Raw genomic sequence first — 25,281 nt, 5'->3', positions numbered from 1 at the left:
GTCTGTAAAGTTGGTGGATGCCTATTTTCCATTTTGCAGTCCCTTGTCTCCCTCTTGTGGCCTCCTGGAGGCAAATAAATGTGCAAAAAAAAGACAGCCTGGCGGCCGGCTGTTGCAGTGTTGCCCTCTCAGGCAACACTGAGTGACTGACTGAGCCTCACAGTCTTATATAAAGTTCAGACGGAACTTTGCACGTGTCATAGTGGAGCCCTCAGGATTCCAGAGCCAGCTTTCTGACATCATAATGGGGCCTGCCTCAGAGATAAAAGCCTGGGCCCAGGCAGTGTTGTTCAGTGCTGCTCAGCAGGCAGCACAGGACTGGATTAAAGCTGATACAAGGTGTGAAGGAACAAGGGGTGGCTGTGGGCATGCACTTGCTGCCGCTGCCAGTGTTTATCTGCATGGCAGGAGGGCATTTGGGCGTTGCCAGGAAGGCGTTTTTATGTAGATTCCTCCTCTTTCAGCACTGCATTGTGGTGCAAGCAAAAGAAGCAAATCCTGTCTGGCTTCCTCTCCGGCCTTTATTCACCTCCCGCTTAGTAGCTGTAAATGTGTGTGAGCCTGCAGGGCCCCATGGAATTGCCTAGGAGTAGGCTGAATCGCTGCAAGGGGTGAACAGCAGTATGGGACAGGCTCGGGCAAGGCAAGGGCCGCTCGGGTTATCGCTTCTCGGCCTTTTGGCTAAGATCAAGTGTAGTATCTGTTCTTATCAGTTTAATATCTGATACGTCCCCTATCTGGGGACCATATATTAAATGGATTTTTAGAACAGGGAGATGGAAATAGAGCTTGCTCTGTCCACTCCACGCATTGACCTGGTATTGCAGTATTTCCAGGACCGGTGCACCCTTCCCTTATGTGTTGACTAAAATCAGATTCCAAAAGTGTTTTTTCTCTTTGCCATTGTTTCTGTCTTTCTGAAGGGATCTCCCCTTTTAATCCCATTATTTCAACACCTGTTGGACAATGCATTTGTACAGTCATGTGTGATAATGAGCTCATTTATTAAATGCAATTAATGAATACATTGCCACCTCTTGTTGTGTGTGTGTGTGTGTGTGTCTTCTGTGTTTCTGTGTTTCCGGCATTTCACATTGGAACAGCTCATTCACCTTCCTTGTCTTCTCTCCGCCCTCCCTCCCTCCCTCCCTCCTAGGTAAGTTAAAGAGCTGCACCTGAGCCAGCCACTGATTGATGCAGCACCACAGTCAAATAGTGGAGTGGAGTGGAGTAGGGGAACAGCAAACAGCCATTAAAGCAGCCAGCCGCCTACCCGCCACAATGGACCTACCTGTGTACACTAGGTGGATGTGATGGAATGTACTGTCGTCCCTACATTTCAAGAAGAAGTAAGAATTGCAGTTGCAACAAACCCTTGCTTGCCTACAAAGAGAGCAGCAATTTGGATTTGTTACTATGTTACCTGGAAGAATAACAAACTGTGCAAGGATGGAGGTTGTAGGAGCAAAGAGAAGTTGTCTGTAAAGTTGGTGGATGCCTATTTTCCATTTTGCAGTCCCTTGTCTCCCTCTTGTGGCCTCCTGGAGGCAAATAAATGTGCAAAAAAAAGACAGCCTGGCGGCCGGCTGTTGCAGTGTTGCCCTCTCAGGCAACACTGAGTGACTGACTGAGCCTCACAGTCTTATATAAAGTTCAGACGGAACTTTGCACGTGTCATAGTGGAGCCCTCAGGATTCCAGAGCCAGCTTTCTGACATCATAATGGGGCCTGCCTCAGAGATAAAAGCCTGGGCCCAGGCAGTGTTGTTCAGTGCTGCTCAGCAGGCAGCACAGGACTGGATTAAAGCTGATACAAGGTGTGAAGGAACAAGGGGTGGCTGTGGGCATGCACTTGCTGCCGCTGCCAGTGTTTATCTGCATGGCAGGAGGGCATTTGGGCGTTGCCAGGAAGGCGTTTTTATGTAGATTCCTCCTCTTTCAGCACTGCATTGTGGTGCAAGCAAAAGAAGCAAATCCTGTCTGGCTTCCTCTCCGGCCTTTATTCACCTCCCGCTTAGTAGCTGTAAATGTGTGTGAGCCTGCAGGGCCCCATGGAATTGCCTAGGAGTAGGCTGAATCGCTGCAAGGGGTGAACAGCAGTATGGGACAGGCTCGGGCAAGGCAAGGGCCGCTCGGGTTATCGCTTCTCGGCCTTTTGGCTAAGATCAAGTGTAGTATCTGTTCTTATCAGTTTAATATCTGATACGTCCCCTATCTGGGGACCATATATTAAATGGATTTTTAGAACAGGGAGATGGAAATAGAGCTTGCTCTGTCCACTCCACGCATTGACCTGGTATTGCAGTATTTCCAGGACCGGTGCACCCTTCCCTTATGTGTTGACTAAAATCAGATTCCAAAAGTGTTTTTTCTCTTTGCCATTGTTTCTGTCTTTCTGAAGGGATCTCCCCTTTTAATCCCATTATTTCAACACCTGTTGGACAATGCATTTGTACAGTCATGTGTGATAATGAGCTCATTTATTAAATGCAATTAATGAATACATTGCCACCTCTTGTTGTGTGTGTGTGTGTGTGTGTCTTCTGTGTTTCTGTGTTTCCGGCATTTCACATTGGAACAGCTCATTCACCTTCCTTGTCTTCTCTCCGCCCTCCCTCCCTCCCTCCCTCCTAGGTAAGTTAAAGAGCTGCACCTGAGCCAGCCACTGATTGATGCAGCACCACAGTCAAATAGTGGAGTGGAGTGGAGTAGGGGAACAGCAAACAGCCATTAAAGCAGCCAGCCGCCTACCCGCCACAATGGACCTACCTGTGTACACTAGGTGGATGTGATGGAATGTACTGTCGTCCCTACATTTCAAGAAGAAGTAAGAATTGCAGTTGCAACAAACCCTTGCTTGCCTACAAAGAGAGCAGCAATTTGGATTTGTTACTATGTTACCTGGAAGAATAACAAACTGTGCAAGGATGGAGGTTGTAGGAGCAAAGAGAAGTTGTCTGTAAAGTTGGTGGATGCCTATTTTCCATTTTGCAGTCCCTTGTCTCCCTCTTGTGGCCTCCTGGAGGCAAATAAATGTGCAAAAAAAAGACAGCCTGGCGGCCGGCTGTTGCAGTGTTGCCCTCTCAGGCAACACTGAGTGACTGACTGAGCCTCACAGTCTTATATAAAGTTCAGACGGAACTTTGCACGTGTCATAGTGGAGCCCTCAGGATTCCAGAGCCAGCTTTCTGACATCATAATGGGGCCTGCCTCAGAGATAAAAGCCTGGGCCCAGGCAGTGTTGTTCAGTGCTGCTCAGCAGGCAGCACAGGACTGGATTAAAGCTGATACAAGGTGTGAAGGAACAAGGGGTGGCTGTGGGCATGCACTTGCTGCCGCTGCCAGTGTTTATCTGCATGGCAGGAGGGCATTTGGGCGTTGCCAGGAAGGCGTTTTTATGTAGATTCCTCCTCTTTCAGCACTGCATTGTGGTGCAAGCAAAAGAAGCAAATCCTGTCTGGCTTCCTCTCCGGCCTTTATTCACCTCCCGCTTAGTAGCTGTAAATGTGTGTGAGCCTGCAGGGCCCCATGGAATTGCCTAGGAGTAGGCTGAATCGCTGCAAGGGGTGAACAGCAGTATGGGACAGGCTCGGGCAAGGCAAGGGCCGCTCGGGTTATCGCTTCTCGGCCTTTTGGCTAAGATCAAGTGTAGTATCTGTTCTTATCAGTTTAATATCTGATACGTCCCCTATCTGGGGACCATATATTAAATGGATTTTTAGAACAGGGAGATGGAAATAGAGCTTGCTCTGTCCACTCCACGCATTGACCTGGTATTGCAGTATTTCCAGGACCGGTGCACCCTTCCCTTATGTGTTGACTAAAATCAGATTCCAAAAGTGTTTTTTCTCTTTGCCATTGTTTCTGTCTTTCTGAAGGGATCTCCCCTTTTAATCCCATTATTTCAACACCTGTTGGACAATGCATTTGTACAGTCATGTGTGATAATGAGCTCATTTATTAAATGCAATTAATGAATACATTGCCACCTCTTGTTGTGTGTGTGTGTGTGTGTGTCTTCTGTGTTTCTGTGTTTCCGGCATTTCACATTGGAACAGCTCATTCACCTTCCTTGTCTTCTCTCCGCCCTCCCTCCCTCCCTCCCTCCTAGGTAAGTTAAAGAGCTGCACCTGAGCCAGCCACTGATTGATGCAGCACCACAGTCAAATAGTGGAGTGGAGTGGAGTAGGGGAACAGCAAACAGCCATTAAAGCAGCCAGCCGCCTACCCGCCACAATGGACCTACCTGTGTACACTAGGTGGATGTGATGGAATGTACTGTCGTCCCTACATTTCAAGAAGAAGTAAGAATTGCAGTTGCAACAAACCCTTGCTTGCCTACAAAGAGAGCAGCAATTTGGATTTGTTACTATGTTACCTGGAAGAATAACAAACTGTGCAAGGATGGAGGTTGTAGGAGCAAAGAGAAGTTGTCTGTAAAGTTGGTGGATGCCTATTTTCCATTTTGCAGTCCCTTGTCTCCCTCTTGTGGCCTCCTGGAGGCAAATAAATGTGCAAAAAAAAGACAGCCTGGCGGCCGGCTGTTGCAGTGTTGCCCTCTCAGGCAACACTGAGTGACTGACTGAGCCTCACAGTCTTATATAAAGTTCAGACGGAACTTTGCACGTGTCATAGTGGAGCCCTCAGGATTCCAGAGCCAGCTTTCTGACATCATAATGGGGCCTGCCTCAGAGATAAAAGCCTGGGCCCAGGCAGTGTTGTTCAGTGCTGCTCAGCAGGCAGCACAGGACTGGATTAAAGCTGATACAAGGTGTGAAGGAACAAGGGGTGGCTGTGGGCATGCACTTGCTGCCGCTGCCAGTGTTTATCTGCATGGCAGGAGGGCATTTGGGCGTTGCCAGGAAGGCGTTTTTATGTAGATTCCTCCTCTTTCAGCACTGCATTGTGGTGCAAGCAAAAGAAGCAAATCCTGTCTGGCTTCCTCTCCGGCCTTTATTCACCTCCCGCTTAGTAGCTGTAAATGTGTGTGAGCCTGCAGGGCCCCATGGAATTGCCTAGGAGTAGGCTGAATCGCTGCAAGGGGTGAACAGCAGTATGGGACAGGCTCGGGCAAGGCAAGGGCCGCTCGGGTTATCGCTTCTCGGCCTTTTGGCAAGATCAGGTGTAGTATTTCTGCATCTGGTTTTGTTGGGAGGTGTCCGGGGTACCCTGCTCCTTGGCCTTGGGGGATCGTCTCTTTTCACAGAGAGACTTCACCCCCTTGCTGCTATTTGGGGAGTGGGCTTAGCCCCCGGACAACGAGTTGCGATCGCGCCTTACCCAAGAGGTCAACCGGCCTTGAGGCGTTTTTCTAAGAGCGTTCCGAGGGCGTTTATCGGGCTTCGTAGGTGTCTGGGGTACCCTAATCCTTGGCCTTGGGGGAGGGTTCCACTTAATTGTGGAATCTGAGCCCTTGCTGCTATAAGGGACAGGCTTAGCCCCCAGGCACTGAAAATGCCATTTACATTTGGATTTGCATCCGGGGACACCCGGTTGCGCCAGTCCGTCCGCATCGAGGTGGAAGAAGGCCATCGCCAGCGGAAGAACCTTCGCTTCATTGTGGAGGTGATTCTGCTGGACTTCCTGGGGCTCAAGCGGGCGGACATCCTGTGTCTCAATGACCAGGAAAGCCGCGGTCGGTACACCATATCCTTTACGGCCGCGGCATGTTGCGACAACATGCACAAAAGATTGTCTGATGCGGACCAGAGTGAGGAGCGGCTAAATGGACTGAACTTTTTATTCCTCTACGGGGAGGAAGAAGTCCCGCTCGTGATGTGCATGTTCAGTCCATTTGTCTCAGAGTGTGACATTGAAACCTTCCTCAGTCGTTACTGCAGGGAGGTCCGCTTCTCACACAAAATCTTGAACACCCAGAGCTTCTGGAACGGCAAAAGGAAATATTGGGTGAAGTTCCGCCAGGATCCCAATGGCATTGGAGGCTTACATCACCCACCCCAGAACTTTGCCATTGGGAAGAATCGAGGATTCTTATTTTACCCCCAGATGCCAATAGCCTGCCGGAACTGCTTGAGATATGGCCACACCAGAGAACATTGTGACCGGCCCCATGTGGTGCAGTGTAACAGGTGTGGCCAGGTTGGACACGTGGCGGCAAAATGCAGTTCCGAGGTGTTGTGCAATCTGTGCGGCATGACTGGGCATGCTTTTAAAGATTGCCCCCGCAGAGCGAAATCTGGGCCACCCAGACCAGGGCCAGAGCGGCAGTTTGCAACATGTGCAGACGCCGCTGGTAATGCCCCAAAACGAGCATTGACGACTGAGGGGTCCAGGCCAAAGTCCTTCACAGCTCCATCGGGGGGCCCACCGATGTCAGCCTCGAGGGACGGCCATAGGGATTCCACCGGGTCCAGGCAGAGCAGGAGGAATTCTGACTCTGCTGGACATAAGTTGACCGGCACCTCTGCAAACAGGTCCTCTGCTCCGCCTGCAGTGGACCCTGTTGAGGCAGTGGTTAGCGACAGGCGTCGTGGCTCCGTAGGTTCTGCAGTAGGACCTGACGCCTGTCCCAAGAGTGTGGGCATGGAGCGGAGACACTCTGTGTCAGACGAGGGCTCCATTAAGAAAACCCTAAAATATGCTGGATTGGAGCCTCGTTTTGACCATTACCGGTCAACGGGGGGGTCGGAGCAAAGTTCCTCCACTGCGGTTGTGGAGGGGCTTGCGATGAAGGCTCCCCGTAAGCAGGCAAAGGTTGCCAAGAGTGATGGGACCTCACAGGCCCCTGTGCAGCTGCCCAGTAAGGACATCAGCGATATCTTCAGCCAGGGGCCAGAGATGGGTGAGAGCGACTTCGAGGAGATGGATAGGAGCCATTCTGCAAAGAGACAGCGAGAGGAAGAGGAGTCCGGAGTTCGGAGGAAAGCTGCCTATCGGAGTTCGGATGAGAGCAGTGTGGGGGTTGGAGCCGCCCACGTATCTGGCTCTGACCCTACCAACATCCAAGATTTATTGACCCCTCAAAAAGGGGGTCCAGACTCGCAGCTGATCTCCGAGTACGACTCTTCTGGTTCGGACTCTGACCTCAACTAAGACTATGTTGGTTCCTATCAAAGTCGCCTCACTAAATGTGAGGTCCCTAAAGAGCCCTGTCCGCAGGACTGCTTTATTTTCATTTTTAGAGACTGTGGACTTTGACCTTTGCCTGCTTCAAGAATGTGGAATCCCTAATGACTTGGAATATCAAGATTTAAAGATGGACTGGAAACTAGGCCCCTCAGTCTGGTCTGGTGGAAATGACTGTCGCTCTGCGGGGGTTGGATTGCTCTGCCGAGGTCGTTTTATCTCCATCCAAACAGTGACTGAAATCATGCCCGGCAGAGCTATTTTAATACATTTGCTTTTTAATGGAATTTTAATTCGTGTTTTAAACGTTTATGCCCCTCCTACCAAACAGGAGAGGGCAGAACTATTAGAGATTTTACCATTGTTTTGTGTTGGGTCTACCCCCCTGCTGGTGGGTGGTGATTTTAACTGTGTACGTGATGGAGAACACCGGCAGGGTGGGGATTTTAATCGAAAAATTGACCGTACTTCTTACCTGCTCAAGAATTTTATTGGTGATTTTAAATTGAAAGATTGCTGGAGGGAACTCTTGCCTGCGGACCCAGGCCCCACCTGGTCCAATGGAAGAGTGAGCTCCAGAATTGATTTTATTTTCACTTCTAATAGTTTTATTCCCAAAAAATGTTTGCTTTTAACAAATATTTTATCTGATCACAAGCTCCTTTCGGTGCACCTGGAGCTAGAGGGAGAGCAAAAAGCTTGTAGGGGTCCCTGGAGACTAAACACCACACTCCTGGAGGACCCCATCATTAAAGAGGAGTTTGTGCGGACCTACCAGTGTTGGCAGTCCCATAGAGCGCCCAGTCAGCCTATGCTACACTGGTGGGAGGGCATTAAACCCAAAATCAGAGCTTTTTTTATTCGAGCAGGTAAGAAGAAAGCAAAAGAGAAAAAACAATGGTTTTATGTTCTTAATAAACGTTTACATGTACTTTTTAAATTGAAGGAGATTGGTATGGATGTTGATGATGATATTTTAAATCTTAAAGCTGAAATAAAACATGCCATAGAAGAGAAAGGGAAACAAATAATTTTTAATTCACATGTAAAGTACCTCGAGGATGGCGAGAAGTGTTCCCGGTTCTTCTTCAAAAAGGTAATGGATAAACGAGATGTCATTTTAAACCTTGAAGGAGAAACCACTATGGTCGGCATTTTAAATTCTGCTTTTAATTTCTACCAATCTCTTTTTAACAAGAAAAATATTGATCCTTCCTTTTTAGAACATGTTCTTAATTCCCTTGATGCCAAGCTAGATATTTTAGACCAGGAAGTTTTATCCCGTAATATTACCTTGGAGGAACTTTTATTTGCTTTTAAAAGTTTTTCTAATGGGAAAGCTCCTGGGGAAGATGGTCTGCCCATCGAATTTTATCATGCTTTTTGGGAAATTTTAAAGAATGACATGTTTTTATTGTATAAGGAAGTTTTTATTACTGAAGAGCTGCCCCCTTCCTGGAGGAGGGGGATTGTGTCCTTAATTTTTAAAAAAGGTGAGAAGGACCAGTTAAAAAACTGGCGCCCTATTACTCTTTTAAACGTTGATTGTAAAATTTTAGCTAAACTAATAACAATCCGTTTTAAACCTTTTATTCATAAATTAATCCATCCAAACCAGGTATGTGGGGTACCTGGGAGGTCAATTACTGAGTCCCTGAATATTTTACGTGACATCATTTGGTATTTTAAAGAAAGGGGTCAAAGCCTTGCTATTTTATCCTTAGATTTCGAGAAGGCTTTTGACCGGGTCTCCCATGAATATCTTTTTATGGTTCTTAAAAAGATGGCTGTTCCTGAAATTATTTTAACACGTATTAAGCTTTTATATCGATCCTGTTTTAGCCAAATTTCTATCAACGGATTTTTAACTAAAGGTGTTCCTCTTTTATCAGGGGTGAAACAGGGGTGCCCGTTGTCTCCGCTCCTTTTTATTTGTGCCATTGAACCTCTGTTCACCCTAATAAGAGATGATAAAGTCATCAGAGGCGTGCCCATACCTGGAGGAAGGGGGAACCAGGTAAAAATCCTAGGCTATATGGATGACGCCACCATCCTATGCCCAGACGCCGCTTCTATGAGAAGGGCATTGAGGAACACCGGCTTTTTTTGTGAAGCCTCTGGTTTTAAATTAAACGTTGATAAATGTGACTGTTTTTATACTGGTGTATGGGATTCCTCTGTGACACCAGGAGTTAACATGCAGCAGGATCAGATAAAAATTTTAGGAATTGTTTTTAATCAAGAAAACGATGGGAGACCCAATTGGGATTCAGTAATTGCCAAAATGGAAAAAAAGGTTTTAATGTGGAATTTGAGAAATCTCACCATGGAGGGAAAAGTTTTAATAATTAAATCTGTTTTATTACCCATAATGCTTTATGTAGCTATGGTTTTCCCTCCAACAATTTTATATATTAAAAAAGTGACCAGGATCTGTTTTATGTTTTTATGGGGTTCCAAAATGGAAAAACTAAAACGTGATTTTATGTACAGATGTAAGGACAATGGCGGGAGAGATGTTCCTAACCTTTTTAACTTCTTTTACATTAAATACTTTTGCTTCTGTTTTAAAATGTATAATTCTGATGGTATTTTTAGCTACTTTTTAAAGTACGCTACGGGCATGATTTTTAAACGATGGTTTCGTGTCCCTTTGAATTCTCCTGTGCTTCTGTGTCCCCCAAAACAATATGCGGTGCTCGAAAAAACTGTCAGGCTCCTAGGTCTCCAAGAATTGGAGCCTGACATATTGGGGGACCAGAAAAAAGTGTCACTCTCCTGTAGGCGGCAGGAGGATACACTGGCAGTTTCAAATTTCTCACAGGCAAGGTCCAAGGTGGTGTGGCGGAACGTTTTCGGGAAATTTATGGCAAATGTGCACAAGGACCTTGCCTGGGCAATCGTTCACCAGTGCCTCCCTACCCGTGAATTCCAGCATAGGCGAGGACTGGTGGCGAGAGCCAAGTGCCCGAGAGACAGGTGTGGTGACGACGAGACGGTAATGCACCTGTTTTGGAACTGCCCATATGCACAGGAGGTTTGGAGGAAGGTAGGCCCATTGTTGAAATGGGCCTGCGGTCTTAAAGATCTTAAATTTGAATACGTGTTTTATGGTCTTTTTAACTGCCCAAGTTTTAAACAGCAAATGGTCTGTTGGATCATTTTAAACTGTTTTAAGAATGCCATCTGGAAGGTTAGGAACATTCTGCTTTTTAAACATGATTTTATTGATGTTAAAAATTGTGTCAAATATGCCCTAAGTGAAATGTACATTTATTATCTTAGGGACAAAAAGCAGCTAGGGGTAAAAGAAGCAACATCCATGTGGTGTTTGCAAATGTGGAATACCATAACATTGTAAATAAAAATGGTTTTATTCTTTTATGTCTTTTATGCCCTGTATAAATTTTATCCTGCTATTGTTCTGTACTTTTATTATAACATCTGTATTACTGGTCTTATTATTATTACTTTTGTATTCATTTAAATGTATGAATATTTATGTATTATGCCATTGATTTTATCTTGTGGTTTCAATTTTAAAAAAAAGTCTGTAAAATATAATATTTTTGCCAATAAAAAACTTTGTTGAAACCTTATCTGTTCTTATCAGTTTAATATCTGATACGTCCCCTATCTGGGGACCATATATTAAATGGATTTTTAGAACAGGGAGATGGAAATAGAGCTTGCTCTGTCCACTCCACGCATTGACCTGGTATTGCAGTATTTCCAGGACCGGTGCACCCTTCCCTTATGTGTTGACTAAAATCAGATTCCAAAAGTGTTTTTTCTCTTTGCCATTGTTTCTGTCTTTCTGAAGGGATCTCCCCTTTTAATCCCATTATTTCAACACCTGTTGGACAATGCATTTGTACAGTCATGTGTGATAATGAGCTCATTTATTAAATGCAATTAATGAATACATTGCCACCTCTTGTTGTGTGTGTGTGTGTGTGTGTCTTCTGTGTTTCTGTGTTTCCGGCATTTCACATTGGAACAGCTCATTCACCTTCCTTGTCTTCTCTCCGCCCTCCCTCCCTCCCTCCCTCCTAGGTAAGTTAAAGAGCTGCACCTGAGCCAGCCACTGATTGATGCAGCACCACAGTCAAATAGTGGAGTGGAGTGGAGTAGGGGAACAGCAAACAGCCATTAAAGCAGCCAGCCGCCTACCCGCCACAATGGACCTACCTGTGTACACTAGGTGGATGTGATGGAATGTACTGTCGTCCCTACATTTCAAGAAGAAGTAAGAATTGCAGTTGCAACAAACCCTTGCTTGCCTACAAAGAGAGCAGCAATTTGGATTTGTTACTATGTTACCTGGAAGAATAACAAACTGTGCAAGGATGGAGGTTGTAGGAGCAAAGAGAAGTTGTCTGTAAAGTTGGTGGATGCCTATTTTCCATTTTGCAGTCCCTTGTCTCCCTCTTGTGGCCTCCTGGAGGCAAATAAATGTGCAAAAAAAAGACAGCCTGGCGGCCGGCTGTTGCAGTGTTGCCCTCTCAGGCAACACTGAGTGACTGACTGAGCCTCACAGTCTTATATAAAGTTCAGACGGAACTTTGCACGTGTCATAGTGGAGCCCTCAGGATTCCAGAGCCAGCTTTCTGACATCATAATGGGGCCTGCCTCAGAGATAAAAGCCTGGGCCCAGGCAGTGTTGTTCAGTGCTGCTCAGCAGGCAGCACAGGACTGGATTAAAGCTGATACAAGGTGTGAAGGAACAAGGGGTGGCTGTGGGCATGCACTTGCTGCCGCTGCCAGTGTTTATCTGCATGGCAGGAGGGCATTTGGGCGTTGCCAGGAAGGCGTTTTTATGTAGATTCCTCCTCTTTCAGCACTGCATTGTGGTGCAAGCAAAAGAAGCAAATCCTGTCTGGCTTCCTCTCCGGCCTTTATTCACCTCCCGCTTAGTAGCTGTAAATGTGTGTGAGCCTGCAGGGCCCCATGGAATTGCCTAGGAGTAGGCTGAATCGCTGCAAGGGGTGAACAGCAGTATGGGACAGGCTCGGGCAAGGCAAGGGCCGCTCGGGTTATCGCTTCTCGGCCTTTTGGCAAGATCAGGTGTAGTATTTCTGCATCTGGTTTTGTTGGGAGGTGTCCGGGGTACCCTGCTCCTTGGCCTTGGGGGATCGTCTCTTTTCACAGAGAGACTTCACCCCCTTGCTGCTATTTGGGGAGTGGGCTTAGCCCCCGGACAACGAGTTGCGATCGCGCCTTACCCAAGAGGTCAACCGGCCTTGAGGCGTTTTTCTAAGAGCGTTCCGAGGGCGTTTATCGGGCTTCGTAGGTGTCTGGGGTACCCTAATCCTTGGCCTTGGGGGAGGGTTCCACTTAATTGTGGAATCTGAGCCCTTGCTGCTATAAGGGACAGGCTTAGCCCCCAGGCACTGAAAATGCCATTTACATTTGGATTTGCATCCGGGGACACCCGGTTGCGCCAGTCCGTCCGCATCGAGGTGGAAGAAGGCCATCGCCAGCGGAAGAACCTTCGCTTCATTGTGGAGGTGATTCTGCTGGACTTCCTGGGGCTCAAGCGGGCGGACATCCTGTGTCTCAACGACCAGGAAAGCCGCGGTCGGTACACCGTATCCTTTACGGCCGCGGCATGTTGCGACAACATGCACAAAAGATTGTCTGATGCGGACCAGAGTGAGGAGCGGCTAAATGGACTGAACTTTTTATTCCTCTACGGGGAGGAAGAAGTCCCGCTCGTGATGTGCATGTTCAGTCCATTTGTCTCAGAGTGTGACATTGAAACCTTCCTCAGTCGTTACTGCAGGGAGGTCCGCTTCTCACATAAAATCTTGAACACCCAGAGCTTCTGGAATGGCAAAAGAAAATATTGGGTGAAGTTCCGCCAGGATCCCAATGGCATTGGAGGCTTACATCACCCACCCCAGAACTTTGCCATTGGGAAGAATCGAGGATTCCTATTTTACCCCCAGATGCCAATAGCCTGCCGGAACTGCTTGAGATATGGCCACACCAGAGAACATTGTGACCGGCCCCATGTGGTGCAGTGTAACAGGTGTGGCCAGGTTGGACACGTAGCGGCAAAATGCAGTTCCGAGGTGTTGTGCAATCTGTGCGGCATGACTGGGCATGCTTTTAAAGATTGCCCCCGCAGAGCGAAATCTGGGCCACCCAGACCAGGGCCAGAGCGGCAGTTTGCAACATGTGCAGACGCCGCTGGTAATGCCCCAAAACGAGCATTGACGACTGAGGGGTCCAGGCCAAAGTCCTTCACAGCTCCATCGGGGGGCCCACCGATGTCAGCCTCGAGGGACGGCCATAGGGATTCCACCGGGTCCAGGCAGAGCAGGAGGAATTCTGACTCTGCTGGACATAAGTTGACCGGCACCTCTGCAAACAGGTCCTCTGCTCCGCCTGCAGTGGACCCTGTTGAGGCAGTGGTTAGCGACAGGCGTCGTGGCTCCGTAGGTTCTGCAGTAGGACCTGACGCCTGTCCCAAGAGTGTGGGCATGGAGCGGAGACACTCTGTGTCAGACGAGGGCTCCATTAAGAAAACCCTAAAATATGCTGGATTGGAGCCTCGTTTTGACCATTTCCGGTCAACGGGGGGGTCGGAGCAAAGTTCCTCCACTGCGGTTGTGGAGGGGCTTGCGATGAAGGCTCCCCGTAAGCAGGCAAAGGTTGCCAAGAGTGATGGGACCTCACAGGCCCCTGTGCAGCTGCCCAGGAAGGACATCAGCGATATCTTCAGCCAGGGGCCAGAGATGGGTGAGAGCGACTTCGAGGAGATGGATAGGAGCCATTCTGCAAAGAGACAGCGAGAGGAAGAGGAGTCCGGAGTTCGGAGGAAAGCTGCCTATCGGAGTTCGGATGAGAGCAGTGTGGGGGTTGGAGCCGCCCACGTATCTGGCTCTGACCCTACCAACATCCAAGATTTATTGACCCCTCAAAAAGGGGGTCCAGACTCGCAGCTGATCTCCGAGTACGACTCTTCTGGTTCGGACCCTGACCTCAACTAAGACTATGTTGGTTCCTATCAAAGTCGCCTCACTAAATGTGAGGTCCCTAAAGAGCCCTGTCCGCAGGACTGCTTTATTTTCATTTTTAGAGACTGTGGACTTTGACCTTTGCCTGCTTCAAGAATGTGGAATCCCTAATGACTTGGAATATCAAGATTTAAAGATGGACTGGAAACTAGGCCCCTCAGTCTGGTCTGGTGGAAATGACTGTCGCTCTGCGGGGGTTGGATTGCTCTGCCGAGGTCGTTTTATCTCCATCCAAACAGTGACTGAAATCATGCCCGGCAGAGCTATTTTAATACATTTGCTTTTTAATGGAATTTTAATTCGTGTTTTAAACGTTTATGCCCCTCCTACCAAACAGGAGAGGGCAGAACTATTAGAGATTTTACCATTGTTTTGTGTTGGGTCTACCCCCCTGCTGGTGGGTGGTGATTTTAACTGTGTGCGAGATGGAGAACACCGGCAGGGTGGGGATTTTAATCGAAAAATTGACCGTACTTCTTACCTGCTCAAGAATTTTATTGGTGATTTTAAATTGAAAGATTGCTGGAGGGAACTCTTGCCTGCGGACCCAGGCCCCACCTGGTCCAATGGAAGAGTGAGCTCCAGAATTGATTTTATTTTCACTTCTAATAGTTTTATTCCCAAAAAATGTTTGCTTTTAACAAATATTTTATCTGATCACAAGCTCCTTTCAGTGCACCTGGAGCTAGAGGGAGAGCAAAAAGCTTGTAGGGGTCCCTGGAGACTAAACACCACACTCCTGGAGGACCCCATCATTAAAGAGGAGTTTGTGCGGACCTACCAGTGTTGGCAGTCCCATAGAGCGCCCAGTCAGCCTATGCTACACTGGTGGGAGGGCATTAAACCCAAAATCAGAGCTTTTTTTATTCGAGCAGGTAAGAAGAAAGCAAAAGAGAAAAAACAATGGTTTTATGTTCTTAATAAACGTTTACATGTACTTTTTAAATTGAAGGAGATTGGTATGGATGTTGATGATGATATCTTAAATCTTAAAGCTGAAATAAAACATGCCATAGAAGAGAAAGGGAAACAAATAATTTTTAATTCACATGTAAAGCACCTCGAGGATGGCGAGAAGTGTTCCCGGTTCTTCTTCAAAAAGGTAATGGATAAACGAGATGTCATTTTAAACCTTGAAGGAGAAACCACTATGGTCGGCATTTTAAATTCTGCTTTTAATTTCTACCAATCTCTTTTTAACAAGAAAAATATTGATCCTTCCTTTTTAGAACATGTTCTTAATTCCCTTGATGCCAAGCTAGATATTTTAGACCAGGAAGTTTTATCCCGTAATATTACCTTGGAGGAACTTTTATTTGCTTTTAAAAGTTTTTCTAATGGGAAAGCTCCTGGGGAAGATGGTCTGCCCATCGAATTTTATCATGCTTTTTGGGAAATTTTAAAGAATGACATGTTTTTATTGTATAAGGAAGTTTTTATTACTGAAGAGCTGCCCCCTTCCTGGAGGAGGGGGATTGTGTCCTTAATTTTTAAAAAAGGTGAGAGGGACCAGTTAAAAAACTGGCGCCCTATTACTCTTTTAAACGTTGATTGTAAAATTTTAGCTAAACTAATAACAATCCGTTTTAAACCTTTTATTCATAAATTAATCCATCCAAACCAGGTATGTGGGGTACCTGGGAGGTCAATTACTGAGTCCCTGAATATTTTACGTGACATCATTTGGTATTTTAAAGAAAGGGGTCAAAGCCTTGCTATTTTATCCTTAGATTTCGAGAAGGCTTTTGACCGGGTCTCCCATGAATATCTTTTTATGGTTCTTAAAAAGATGGCTGTTCCTGAAATTATTTTAACACGTATTAAGCTTTTATATCGATCCTGTTTTAGCCAAATTTCTATCAACGGATTTTTAACTAAAGGTGTTCCTCTTTTATCAGGGGTGAAACAGGGGTGCCCGTTGTCTCCGCTCCTTTTTATTTGTGCCATAGAACCTCTGTTCACCCTAATAAGAGATGATAAAGTCATCAGAGGCGTGCCCATACCTGGAGGAAGGGGGAACCAGATAAAAATCCTAGGCTATATGGATGACGCCACCGTCCTATGCCCAGACGCCGCTTCTATGAGACGGGCATTGAGGAACACCGGCTTTTTTTGTGAAGCCTCTAGTTTTAAATTAAACGTTGATAAGTGTGACTGTTTTTATACTGGTGTATGGGATTCCTCTGTGACACCAGGAGTTAACATGCAGCAGGATCAGATAAAAATTTTAGGAATTGTTTTTAATCAAGAAAACGATGGGAGACCCAATTGGGATTCAGTAATTGCCAAAATGGAAAAAAAGGTTTTAATGTGGAATTTGAGAAATCTCACCATGGAGGGAAAAGTTTTAATAATTAAATCTGTTTTATTACCCATAATGCTTTATGTAGCTATGGTTTTCCCTCCAACAATTTTATATATTAAAAAAGTGACCAGGATCTGTTTTATGTTTTTATGGGGTTCCAAAATGGAAAAACTAAAACGTGATTTTATGTACAGATGTAAGGACAATGGCGGGAGAGATGTTCCTAACCTTTTTAACTTCTTTTACATTAAATACTTTTGCTTCTGTTTTAAAATGTATAATTCTGATGGTATTTTTAGCTACTTTTTAAAGTACGCTACGGGCATGATTTTTAAACGATGGTTTCGTGTCCCTTTGAATTCTCCTGTGCTTCTGTGTCCCCCAAAACAATATGCGGTGCTCGAAAAAACTGTCAGGCTCCTAGGTCTCCAAGAATTGGAGCCTGACATATTGGGGGACCAGAAAAAAGTGTCACTCTCCTGTAGGCGGCAGGAGGATACACTGGCAGTTTCAAATTTCTCACAGGCAAGGTCCAAGGTGGTGTGGCGGAACGTTTTCGGGAAATTTATGGCAAATGTGCACAAGGACCTTGCCTGGGCAATCGTTCACCAGTGCCTCCCTACTCGTGAATTCCAGCATAGGCGAGGACTGGTGGCGAGAGCCAAGTGCCCGAGAGACAGGTGTGGTGACGACGAGACGGTAATGCACCTGTTTTGGAACTGCCCATATGCACAGGAGGTTTGGAGGAAGGTAGGCCCATTGCTGAAATGGGCCTGCGGTCTTAAAGATCTTAAATTTGAATACGTGTTTTATGGTCTTTTTAACTGCCCAAGTTTTAAACAGCAAATGGTCTGTTGGATCATTTTAAACTGTTTTAAGAATGCCATCTGGAAGGTTAGGAACATTCTGCTTTTTAAACATGATTTTATTGACGTTAAAAATTGTGTGAAATATGCCCTAAGTGAAATGTATATTTATTATCTTAGGGACAAAAAGCAGCTAGGGGTAAAAGAAGCAACATCCATGTGGTGTTTGCAAATGTGGAATACCATAACATTGTAAATAAAAATGGTTTTATTCTTTTATGTCTTTTATGCCCTGTATAAATTTTATCCTGCTATTGTTCTGTACTTTTATTATAACATCTGTATTACTGGTCTTATTATTATTACTTTTGTATTCATTTAAATGTATGAATATTCATGTATTATGCTGTTGATTTTATCTTGTGGTTTCAATTTTAAAAAAAGTCTGTAAAATATATTATTTTTGCCAATAAAAAACTTTGTTGAAACCTTATCTGTTCTTATCAGTTTAATATCTGATACGTCCCCTATCTGGGGACCATATATTAAATGGATTTTTAGAACAGGGAGATGGAAATAGAGCTTGCTCTGTCCACTCCACGCATTGACCTGGTATTGCAGTATTTCCAGGACCGGTGCACCCTTCCCTTATGTGTTGACTAAAATCAGATTCCAAAAGTGTTTTTTCTCTTTGCCATTGTTTCTGTCTTTCTGAAGGGATCTCCCCTTTTAATCCCATTATTTCAACACCTGTTGGACAATGCATTTGTACAGTCATGTGTGATAATGAGCTCATTTATTAAATGCAATTAATGAATACATTGCCACCTCTTGTTGTGTGTGTGTGTGTGTGTGTCTTCTGTGTTTCTGTGTTTCCGGCATTTCACATTGGAACAGCTCATTCACCTTCCTTGTCTTCTCTCCGCCCTCCCTCCCTCCCTCCCTCCTAGGTAAGTTAAAGAGCTGCACCTGAGCCAGCCACTGATTGATGCAGCACCACAGTCAAATAGTGGAGTGGAGTGGAGTAGGGGAACAGCAAACAGCCATTAAAGCAGCCAGCCGCCTACCCGCCACAATGGACCTACCTGTGTACACTAGGTGGATGTGATGGAATGTACTGTCGTCCCTACATTTCAAGAAGAAGTAAGAATTGCAGTTGCAACAAACCCTTGCTTGCCTACAAAGAGAGCAGCAATTTGGATTTGTTACTATGTTACCTGGAAGAATAACAAACTGTGCAAGGATGGAGGTTGTAGGAGCAAAGAGAAGTTGTCTGTAAAGTTGGTGGATGCCTATTTTCCATTTTGCAGTCCCTTGTCTCCCTCTTGTGGCCTCCTGGAGGCAAATAAATGTGCAAAAAAAAGACAGCCTGGCGGCCGGCTGTTGCAGTGTTGCCCTCTCAGGCAACACTGAGTGACTGACTGAGCCTCACAGTCTTATATAAAGTTCAGACGGAACTTTGCACGTGTCATAGTGGAGCCCTCAGGATTCCAGAGCCAGCTTTCTGACATCATAATGGGGCCTGCCTCAGAGATAAAAGCCTGGGCCCAGGCAGTGTTGTTCAGTGCTGCTCAGCAGGCAGCACAGGACTGGATTAAAGCTGATACAAGGTGTGAAGGAACAAGGGGTGGCTGTGGGCATGCACTTGCTGCCGCTGCCAGTGTTTATCTGCATGGCAGGAGGGCATTTGGGCGTTGCCAGGAAGGCGTTTTTATGTAGATTCCTCCTCTTTCAGCACTGCATTGTGGTGCAAGCAAAAGAAGCAAATCCTGTCTGGCTTCCTCTCCGGCCTTTATTCACCTCCCGCTTAGTAGCTGTAAATGTGTGTGAGCCTGCAGGGCCCCATGGAATTGCCTAGGAGTAGGCTGAATCGCTGCAAGGGGTGAACAGCAGTATGGGACAGGCTCGGGCAAGGCAAGGGCCGCTCGGGTTATCGCTTCTCGGCCTTTTGGCTAAGATCAAGTGTAGTATCTGTTCTTATCAGTTTAATATCTGATACGTCCCCTATCTGGGGACCATATATTAAATGGATTTTTAGAACAGGGAGATGGAAATAGAGCTTGCTCTGTCCACTCCACGCATTGACCTGGTATTGCAGTATTTCCAGGACCGGTGCACCCTTCCCTTATGTGTTGACTAAAATCAGATTCCAAAAGTGTTTTTTCTCTTTGCCATTGTTTCTGTCTTTCTGAAGGGATCTCCCCTTTTAATCCCATTATTTCAACACCTGTTGGACAATGCATTTGTACAGTCATGTGTGATAATGAGCTCATTTATTAAATGCAATTAATGAATACATTGCCACCTCTTGTTGTGTGTGTGTGTGTGTGTGTCTTCTGTGTTTCTGTGTTTCCGGCATTTCACATTGGAACAGCTCATTCACCTTCCTTGTCTTCTCTCCGCCCTCCCTCCCTCCCTCCCTCCTAGGTAAGTTAAAGAGCTGCACCTGAGCCAGCCACTGATTGATGCAGCACCACAGTCAAATAGTGGAGTGGAGTGGAGTAGGGGAACAGCAAACAGCCATTAAAGCAGCCAGCCGCCTACCCGCCACAATGGACCTACCTGTGTACACTAGGTGGATGTGATGGAATGTACTGTCGTCCCTACATTTCAAGAAGAAGTAAGAATTGCAGTTGCAACAAACCCTTGCTTGCCTACAAAGAGAGCAGCAATTTGGATTTGTTACTATGTTACCTGGAAGAATAACAAACTGTGCAAGGATGGAGGTTGTAGGAGCAAAGAGAAGTTGTCTGTAAAGTTGGTGGATGCCTATTTTCCATTTTGCAGTCCCTTGTCTCCCTCTTGTGGCCTCCTGGAGGCAAATAAATGTGCAAAAAAAAGACAGCCTGGCGGCCGGCTGTTGCAGTGTTGCCCTCTCAGGCAACACTGAGTGACTGACTGAGCCTCACAGTCTTATATAAAGTTCAGACGGAACTTTGCACGTGTCATAGTGGAGCCCTCAGGATTCCAGAGCCAGCTTTCTGACATCATAATGGGGCCTGCCTCAGAGATAAAAGCCTGGGCCCAGGCAGTGTTGTTCAGTGCTGCTCAGCAGGCAGCACAGGACTGGATTAAAGCTGATACAAGGTGTGAAGGAACAAGGGGTGGCTGTGGGCATGCACTTGCTGCCGCTGCCAGTGTTTATCTGCATGGCAGGAGGGCATTTGGGCGTTGCCAGGAAGGCGTTTTTATGTAGATTCCTCCTCTTTCAGCACTGCATTGTGGTGCAAGCAAAAGAAGCAAATCCTGTCTGGCTTCCTCTCCGGCCTTTATTCACCTCCCGCTTAGTAGCTGTAAATGTGTGTGAGCCTGCAGGGCCCCATGGAATTGCCTAGGAGTAGGCTGAATCGCTGCAAGGGGTGAACAGCAGTATGGGACAGGCTCGGGCAAGGCAAGGGCCGCTCGGGTTATCGCTTCTCGGCCTTTTGGCTAAGATCAAGTGTAGTATCTGTTCTTATCAGTTTAATATCTGATACGTCCCCTATCTGGGGACCATATATTAAATGGATTTTTAGAACAGGGAGATGGAAATAGAGCTTGCTCTGTCCACTCCACGCATTGACCTGGTATTGCAGTATTTCCAGGACCGGTGCACCCTTCCCTTATGTGTTGACTAAAATCAGATTCCAAAAGTGTTTTTTCTCTTTGCCATTGTTTCTGTCTTTCTGAAGGGATCTCCCCTTTTAATCCCATTATTTCAACACCTGTTGGACAATGCATTTGTACAGTCATGTGTGATAATGAGCTCATTTATTAAATGCAATTAATGAATACATTGCCACCTCTTGTTGTGTGTGTGTGTGTGTGTGTCTTCTGTGTTTCTGTGTTTCCGGCATTTCACATTGGAACAGCTCATTCACCTTCCTTGTCTTCTCTCCGCCCTCCCTCCCTCCCTCCCTCCTAGGTAAGTTAAAGAGCTGCACCTGAGCCAGCCACTGATTGATGCAGCACCACAGTCAAATAGTGGAGTGGAGTGGAGTAGGGGAACAGCAAACAGCCATTAAAGCAGCCAGCCGCCTACCCGCCACAATGGACCTACCTGTGTACACTAGGTGGATGTGATGGAATGTACTGTCGTCCCTACATTTCAAGAAGAAGTAAGAATTGCAGTTGCAACAAACCCTTGCTTGCCTACAAAGAGAGCAGCAATTTGGATTTGTTACTATGTTACCTGGAAGAATAACAAACTGTGCAAGGATGGAGGTTGTAGGAGCAAAGAGAAGTTGTCTGTAAAGTTGGTGGATGCCTATTTTCCATTTTGCAGTCCCTTGTCTCCCTCTTGTGGCCTCCTGGAGGCAAATAAATGTGCAAAAAAAAGACAGCCTGGCGGCCGGCTGTTGCAGTGTTGCCCTCTCAGGCAACACTGAGTGACTGACTGAGCCTCACAGTCTTATATAAAGTTCAGACGGAACTTTGCACGTGTCATAGTGGAGCCCTCAGGATTCCAGAGCCAGCTTTCTGACATCATAATGGGGCCTGCCTCAGAGATAAAAGCCTGGGCCCAGGCAGTGTTGTTCAGTGCTGCTCAGCAGGCAGCACAGGACTGGATTAAAGCTGATACAAGGTGTGAAGGAACAAGGGGTGGCTGTGGGCATGCACTTGCTGCCGCTGCCAGTGTTTATCTGCATGGCAGGAGGGCATTTGGGCGTTGCCAGGAAGGCGTTTTTATGTAGATTCCTCCTCTTTCAGCACTGCATTGTGGTGCAAGCAAAAGAAGCAAATCCTGTCTGGCTTCCTCTCCGGCCTTTATTCACCTCCCGCTTAGTAGCTGTAAATGTGTGTGAGCCTGCAGGGCCCCATGGAATTGCCTAGGAGTAGGCTGAATCGCTGCAAGGGGTGAACAGCAGTATGGGACAGGCTCGGGCAAGGCAAGGGCCGCTCGGGTTATCGCTTCTCGGCCTTTTGGCTAAGATCAAGTGTAGTATCTGTTCTTATCAGTTTAATATCTGATACGTCCCCTATCTGGGGACCATATATTAAATGGATTTTTAGAACAGGGAGATGGAAATAGAGCTTGCTCTGTCCACTCCACGCATTGACCTGGTATTGCAGTATTTCCAGGACCGGTGCACCCTTCCCTTATGTGTTGACTAAAATCAGATTCCAAAAGTGTTTTTTCTCTTTGCCATTGTTTCTGTCTTTCTGAAGGGATCTCCCCTTTTAATCCCATTATTTCAACACCTGTTGGACAATGCATTTGTACAGTCATGTGTGATAATGAGCTCATTTATTAAATGCAATTAATGAATACATTGCCACCTCTTGTTGTGTGTGTGTGTGTGTGTGTCTTCTGTGTTTCTGTGTTTCCGGCATTTCACATTGGAACAGCTCATTCACCTTCCTTGTCTTCTCTCCGCCCTCCCTCCCTCCCTCCCTCCTAGGTAAGTTAAAGAGCTGCACCTGAGCCAGCCACTGATTGATGCAGCACCACAGTCAAATAGTGGAGTGGAGTGGAGTAGGGGAACAGCAAACAGCCATTAAAGCAGCCAGCCGCCTACCCGCCACAATGGACCTACCTGTGTACACTAGGTGGATGTGATGGAATGTACTGTCGTCCCTACATTTCAAGAAGAAGTAAGAATTGCAGTTGCAACAAACCCTTGCTTGCCTACAAAGAGAGCAGCAATTTGGATTTGTTACTATGTTACCTGGAAGAATAACAAACTGTGCAAGGATGGAGGTTGTAGGAGCAAAGAGAAGTTGTCTGTAAAGTTGGTGGATGCCTATTTTCCATTTTGCAGTCCCTTGTCTCCCTCTTGTGGCCTCCTGGAGGCAAATAAATGTGCAAAAAAAAGACAGCCTGGCGGCCGGCTGTTGCAGTGTTGCCCTCTCAGGCAACACTGAGTGACTGACTGAGCCTCACAGTCTTATATAAAGTTCAGACGGAACTTTGCACGTGTCATAGTGGAGCCCTCAGGATTCCAGAGCCAGCTTTCTGACATCATAATGGGGCCTGCCTCAGAGATAAAAGCCTGGGCCCAGGCAGTGTTGTTCAGTGCTGCTCAGCAGGCAGCACAGGACTGGATTAAAGCTGATACAAGGTGTGAAGGAACAAGGGGTGGCTGTGGGCATGCACTTGCTGCCGCTGCCAGTGTTTATCTGCATGGCAGGAGGGCATTTGGGCGTTGCCAGGAAGGCGTTTTTATGTAGATTCCTCCTCTTTCAGCACTGCATTGTGGTGCAAGCAAAAGAAGCAAATCCTGTCTGGCTTCCTCTCCGGCCTTTATTCACCTCCCGCTTAGTAGCTGTAAATGTGTGTGAGCCTGCAGGGCCCCATGGAATTGCCTAGGAGTAGGCTGAATCGCTGCAAGGGGTGAACAGCAGTATGGGACAGGCTCGGGCAAGGCAAGGGCCGCTCGGGTTATCGCTTCTCGGCCTTTTGGCTAAGATCAAGTGTAGTATCTGTTCTTATCAGTTTAATATCTGATACGTCCCCTATCTGGGGACCATATATTAAATGGATTTTTAGAACAGGGAGATGGAAATAGAGCTTGCTCTGTCCACTCCACGCATTGACCTGGTATTGCAGTATTTCCAGGACCGGTGCACCCTTCCCTTATGTGTTGACTAAAATCAGATTCCAAAAGTGTTTTTTCTCTTTGCCATTGTTTCTGTCTTTCTGAAGGGATCTCCCCTTTTAATCCCATTATTTCAACACCTGTTGGACAATGCATTTGTACAGTCATGTGTGATAATGAGCTCATTTATTAAATGCAATTAATGAATACATTGCCACCTCTTGTTGTGTGTGTGTGTGTGTGTGTCTTCTGTGTTTCTGTGTTTCCGGCATTTCACATTGGAACAGCTCATTCACCTTCCTTGTCTTCTCTCCGCCCTCCCTCCCTCCCTCCCTCCTAGGTAAGTTAAAGAGCTGCACCTGAGCCAGCCACTGATTGATGCAGCACCACAGTCAAATAGTGGAGTGGAGTGGAGTAGGGGAACAGCAAACAGCCATTAAAGCAGCCAGCCGCCTACCCGCCACAATGGACCTACCTGTGTACACTAGGTGGATGTGATGGAATGTACTGTCGTCCCTACATTTCAAGAAGAAGTAAGAATTGCAGTTGCAACAAACCCTTGCTTGCCTACAAAGAGAGCAGCAATTTGGATTTGTTACTATGTTACCTGGAAGAATAACAAACTGTGCAAGGATGGAGGTTGTAGGAGCAAAGAGAAGTTGTCTGTAAAGTTGGTGGATGCCTATTTTCCATTTTGCAGTCCCTTGTCTCCCTCTTGTGGCCTCCTGGAGGCAAATAAATGTGCAAAAAAAAGACAGCCTGGCGGCCGGCTGTTGCAGTGTTGCCCTCTCAGGCAACACTGAGTGACTGACTGAGCCTCACAGTCTTATATAAAGTTCAGACGGAACTTTGCACGTGTCATAGTGGAGCCCTCAGGATTCCAGAGCCAGCTTTCTGACATCATAATGGGGCCTGCCTCAGAGATAAAAGCCTGGGCCCAGGCAGTGTTGTTCAGTGCTGCTCAGCAGGCAGCACAGGACTGGATTAAAGCTGATACAAGGTGTGAAGGAACAAGGGGTGGCTGTGGGCATGCACTTGCTGCCGCTGCCAGTGTTTATCTGCATGGCAGGAGGGCATTTGGGCGTTGCCAGGAAGGCGTTTTTATGTAGATTCCTCCTCTTTCAGCACTGCATTGTGGTGCAAGCAAAAGAAGCAAATCCTGTCTGGCTTCCTCTCCGGCCTTTATTCACCTCCCGCTTAGTAGCTGTAAATGTGTGTGAGCCTGCAGGGCCCCATGGAATTGCCTAGGAGTAGGCTGAATCGCTGCAAGGGGTGAACAGCAGTATGGGACAGGCTCGGGCAAGGCAAGGGCCGCTCGGGTTATCGCTTCTCGGCCTTTTGGCAAGATCAGGTGTAGTATTTCTGCATCTGGTTTTGTTGGGAGGTGTCCGGGGTACCCTGCTCCTTGGCCTTGGGGGATCGTCTCTTTTCACAGAGAGACTTCACCCCCTTGCTGCTATTTGGGGAGTGGGCTTAGCCCCCGGACAACGAGTTGCGATCGCGCCTTACCCAAGAGGTCAACCGGCCTTGAGGCGTTTTTCT

General features: G+C 46.7%; 9 non-coding genes across 9 annotated transcripts; all 9 read left to right on the top strand.

Annotated features, from left to right (window-relative positions):
• Positions 1–661: 661 nt before the first annotated feature.
• LOC142653499 (U2 spliceosomal RNA) lies at positions 662–852 on the top strand. The gene has a single exon (XR_012848429.1). It is a non-coding gene; the product is annotated as a U2 spliceosomal RNA (small nuclear RNA).
• A 1,286-nt stretch (positions 853–2,138) lies between these two features.
• LOC142653498 (U2 spliceosomal RNA) lies at positions 2,139–2,329 on the top strand. Its single transcript, XR_012848428.1, has one exon. It is a non-coding gene; the product is annotated as a U2 spliceosomal RNA (small nuclear RNA).
• A 1,286-nt stretch (positions 2,330–3,615) lies between these two features.
• LOC142653497 (U2 spliceosomal RNA) lies at positions 3,616–3,806 on the top strand. The gene has a single exon (XR_012848427.1). It is a non-coding gene; the product is annotated as a U2 spliceosomal RNA (small nuclear RNA).
• Positions 3,807–10,645: 6,839 nt separating this feature from the next.
• LOC142653978 (U2 spliceosomal RNA) lies at positions 10,646–10,837 on the top strand. Its single transcript, XR_012848811.1, has one exon. It is a non-coding gene; the product is annotated as a U2 spliceosomal RNA (small nuclear RNA).
• A 6,838-nt stretch (positions 10,838–17,675) lies between these two features.
• On the top strand, positions 17,676–17,867 carry LOC142653957 (U2 spliceosomal RNA). The gene has a single exon (XR_012848792.1). It is a non-coding gene; the product is annotated as a U2 spliceosomal RNA (small nuclear RNA).
• Positions 17,868–19,153: 1,286 nt separating this feature from the next.
• LOC142653496 (U2 spliceosomal RNA) lies at positions 19,154–19,344 on the top strand. Its single transcript, XR_012848426.1, has one exon. It is a non-coding gene; the product is annotated as a U2 spliceosomal RNA (small nuclear RNA).
• Positions 19,345–20,630: 1,286 nt separating this feature from the next.
• Positions 20,631–20,821, top strand: LOC142653494 (U2 spliceosomal RNA). Its single transcript, XR_012848424.1, has one exon. It is a non-coding gene; the product is annotated as a U2 spliceosomal RNA (small nuclear RNA).
• A 1,286-nt stretch (positions 20,822–22,107) lies between these two features.
• Positions 22,108–22,298, top strand: LOC142653493 (U2 spliceosomal RNA). The gene has a single exon (XR_012848423.1). It is a non-coding gene; the product is annotated as a U2 spliceosomal RNA (small nuclear RNA).
• A 1,286-nt stretch (positions 22,299–23,584) lies between these two features.
• On the top strand, positions 23,585–23,775 carry LOC142653492 (U2 spliceosomal RNA). Its single transcript, XR_012848422.1, has one exon. It is a non-coding gene; the product is annotated as a U2 spliceosomal RNA (small nuclear RNA).
• The last annotated feature ends 1,506 nt before the right edge of the window (positions 23,776–25,281 follow it).

The sequence above is a fragment of the Rhinoderma darwinii genome, chromosome 5 (genome assembly GCF_050947455.1).
Source record: "Rhinoderma darwinii isolate aRhiDar2 chromosome 5, aRhiDar2.hap1, whole genome shotgun sequence".
Classification (NCBI taxonomy): Eukaryota; Metazoa; Chordata; class Amphibia; order Anura; family Rhinodermatidae; genus Rhinoderma; species Rhinoderma darwinii.
The sequence above is the reverse complement of the archived record's forward strand: the minus strand, read 5'-3'. Positions and strand labels throughout refer to the sequence as shown.